Here is a 4,131-nt window from a genome sequence, read left to right as displayed (position 1 = left end):
GATTCGTATTCACAGTAACGTTGATCAAAGCTTCTGTTGCTGTAGGAAACGCGTTTTGCGAGCGTTTCCAGAAGAGGAATGGAGCTATTGGATTCGTATTTCACAGTAACGTTGATCAAAGCTTCTGATGCTGTAGGAAACGCGTTTTGCGAGCGTTTCTAGAAGAGGAATGGAGTCATTAGATTCGTATTCCACAGTAACGTTGATCAAAGCTTTTGATGCTGTAGGAAACGCGTTTTGCGAGCGTTTCCAGAAGAGGAATGGAGCCATTGGATTCGTATTCCACAGTAACGTTGATCAAAGCTTCTGATGCTGTAGGAAACGCGTTTTGCGAGCTTTTCCAGAAGAGGAATGGAGCCATTAGATTCGTATTCCACAATAACGTTGATCAAACCTTCTGATGCTGTAGGAAACGCGTTTTGCGAGCGTTTCAACAACAGGAATAGAGCCATTGGATTCGTATTCCACTGTAACGTTGATCAAAGCTTCTGATGCTCTAGGAAACGCGTTTTGCGAGCGTTTCCAGAAGAGGAATGGAGCCATTGGATTCGTATTCCACTGTAACGTTGATCAAAGCTTCTGATGCTGTAGGAAACGCGTTTTGCAAGCGCTTCCAGAAGAGGAATGGAGCCATTGGATTCGTATTCCACAGTAAAGTTGATCGAAGCTTCTGATGCTGTAGGAAACGCGTTTTGCGAGCGTTTCCAGAAGAGGAATGCACCCATTGGATTCGTACTCCACAGTAAAGTTGATCGAAGCTTCTGATGCTGTAGGAAACGCGTTTTGCGAGCGTTTCCAGAAGAGGAATGGAGCCATTGGATTTGTATTCCACAGTAACGTTGATCAAAGCTTCTGATGCTGTAGGAAACGCGTTTTGTGAGCGTTTCCAGAAGAGGTGTGGAGCCATTGGATTCGTATTCCACAGTAACGTTGATCAAAGCTTCTGATGCTGTAGGAAACGCGTTTTGCGAGCGTTTCCAGAAGAGGTGTGGAGCCATTGGATTCGTATTCCACAGTAACGTTTATCAAAGCTTCTGATGCTGTAGGAAACGCGTTTTGCAAGCGTTTCCAGAAGAGGAGTGGAGCCATTGGATTCGTATTCCACAGAAAAGTTGATCGAAGCTTCTGATGCTCTAGGAAACGCGTTTTGCGAGCGTCTCCAGAAGAGGAATGGAGTCATTGGATTCGTATTTCACAGTAACGTTGACCAAAGCTTCTGATGCTGTAGGAAACGCGTTTTGCGAGCGTTTCCAGAAGAGGAATGGAGCCATTGGATTCGTATTCCACAGTAACGTTGATCAAAGCTTCTGATGCTGTAGGAAACGCGTTTTGCGAGCGTTTCCAGAAGAGGTATGGAGCCATTGGATTCGTATTCCACAGTAACGTTGATCAAAGCTTCTGTTGCTGTAGGAAACGCGTTTTGCGAGCGTTTCCAGAAGAGGAATGGAGCTATTGGATTGGTATTTCACAGTAACGTTGATCAAAGCTTCTGATGCTGTAGGAAACGCGTTTTGCGAGCGTTTCTAGAAGAGGAATGGAGCCATTAGATTCGTATTCCACAGTAACGTTGATCAAAGCTTTTGATGCTGTAGGAAACGCGTTTTGCGAGCGTTTCCAGAAGAGGAATGGAGCCATTGGATTCGTATTCCACAGTAACGTTGATCAAAGCTTCTGATGCTGTAGGAAACGCGTTTTGCGAGCGTTTCCAGAAGAGGAATGGAGCCATTAGATTCGTATTCCACAATAACGTTGATCAAAGCTTCTGATGCTGTAGGAAACGCGTTTTGCGAGCGTTTCAACAACAGGAATAGAGCCATTGGATTCGTATTCCACTGTAACGTTGATCAAAGCTTCTGATGCTCTAGGAAACGCGTTTTGCGAGCGTTTCCAGAAGAGGAATGGAGCCATTGGATTCGTATTCCACTGTAACGTTGATCAAAGCTTCTGATGCTGTAGGAAACGCGTTTTGCAAGCGCTTCCAGAAGAGGAATGGAGCCATTGGATTCGTATTCCACAGTAAAGTTGATCGAAGCTTCTGATGCTGTAGGAAACGCGTTTTGCGAGCGTTTCCAGAAGAGGAATGCACCTATTGGATTCGTACTCCACAGTAAAGTTGATCGAAGCTTCTGATGCTGTAGGAAACGCGTTTTGCGAGCGTTTCCAGAAGAGGAATGGACCCATTGGATTCGTATTCCACAGTAACGTTGATCAAAGCTTCTGATGCTGTAGGAAACGCGTTTTGCGATCGTTTCCAGAAGAGGAATGGAGCCATTGGATTCGTATTCCACAGAAAAGTTGATCGAAGCTTCTGATGCTGTAGGAAACGCGTTTTGCGAGCGTTTCCGGAAGAGGAATGGAGCCTTTGGATTCGTATTCTACAGTAACGTTGATCAAAGCTTCTTATGCTGTAGGAAACGCGTTTTGCGAGCGTTTCCAGAAGAGGAATGGAGCCATTGGATTCGTATTCCACAGAAAAGTTGATCGAAGCTTCTGATGCTCTAGGAAACGCGTTTTGCGAGCGTCTCCAGAAGAGGAATGGAGCCATTGGATTCGTATTCCACAGTAACGTTGATCAAAGCTTCTGATGCTGTAGAAAACGCGTTTTGCGAGCGTTTCCAGAAGAGGAGTGGAGCCATTGGATTCGTATTCCACAGTAACGTTGATCAAAGCTTCTGATGCTGTAGGAAACGCGTTTTGCGAGCGTTTCCAGAAGAGGTGTGGAGCCATTGGATTCGTATTCCACAGTAACGTTGATCAAAGCTTCTGATGCTGTAGGAAACGCGTTTTGGAAGCGTTTCCAGAAGAGGTGTGGAGCCGTTGGATTCGTATTCCACAGTAACTTTAATCAAAGCTTCTGATGCTGTAGGAAACGCGTTTTGCGAGCGTTTCCAGAAGAGGAATGGAGCCATTGGATTCGTATTCCACAGTAACGTTGATCAAATCTTCTGATGCTGTAGGAAACGCGTTTTGTGAGCGTTTCCAGAAGAGGTGTGGAGCCATTGGCTTCGTATTCCACAGTAACGTTGATCAAAGCTTCTCATGCTCTAGGAAACGCGTTTTGCGAGCGTTTCCAGAAGAGGTGTGGAGCCATTGGATTCGTATTCCACAGTAACGTTGATCAAAGCTTCTGATGCTGTAGGAAACGCGTTTTGTGAGCGTTTCCAGACGAGGAATGGAGCCATTGGATTCGTATTCCACAGTAACGTTGATCAAAGCTTCTGATGCTGTAGGAAACGCGTTTTGCTAGCGTTTCCAGAAGAGGAATGGAGCCATTGGATTCGTATTTCACAGTAACGTTTATCAAAGCTTCTGATGCTGTAGGAAACGCGTTTTGTGAGCGTTTCCAGAAGAGGTGTGGAGCCATTGGATTCGTATTCCACAGTAACGTTGATCAAAGCTTCTGTTGCTGTAGGAAACGCGATTTGCGAGCGTTTCCAGAAGAGGAATGGAGCTATTGGAGTCGTATTTCACAGTAACGTTGATCAAAGCTCCTGATGCTGTAGGAAACGCGTTTTGCGAGCGTTTCCAGAAGAGGAATGGAGCCATTGGATTCGTATTCCACAGTATAGTTGATCAAAGATTCTGATGCTCTAGGAAACGCGTTTTGCGAGCGTTTCCAGAAAAGGAATGGAGCCATTGGATTCGTATTTCACAGTAACGTTGACCAAAGCTTCTGATGCTGTAGGAAACGCGTTTTGCGAGCATTTCCAGAAGAGGAATGGAGCCATTGGATTCGTATTCCACAGTAACGTTGATCAAAGCTTCTGATGCTCTAGGAAACGCGTTTTGCGAGCGTTTCCAGAAGAGGTATGGAGCCATTGGATTCGTATTCCACAGTAAGGTTGATCAAAGCTTCTGATGCTGTAGGAAACGCGTTTTGTGAGCGTTTCCAGAAGGGGAATGGAGCCATTGGATTCGTATTCCACAGTAACGTTGATCAAAGCTTCTGATGCTGTAGGAAACGCGTTTTGCGAGCGTTTCCAGAAGAGGTGTGGAGCCATTGGATTCGTATTCCACAGTAACGTTGATCAAAGCTTCTGATGCTGTAGGAAACGCGTTTTGTGAGCGTTTCCAGAAGAGGTGTGGAGCCGTTGGATTCGTATTCCACAGTAACTTTAATCAAAGCTTCTG

This window comes from Haemaphysalis longicornis, unplaced genomic scaffold, assembly GCF_048455015.1.
Source record: "Haemaphysalis longicornis isolate Haplotype H1 unplaced genomic scaffold, Haemaphysalis longicornis Haplotype H1 scaffold_11, whole genome shotgun sequence".
In the NCBI taxonomy this organism is placed as follows: domain Eukaryota; kingdom Metazoa; phylum Arthropoda; class Arachnida; order Ixodida; family Ixodidae; genus Haemaphysalis; species Haemaphysalis longicornis.
Note: the sequence above shows the minus strand (reverse complement) of the source record.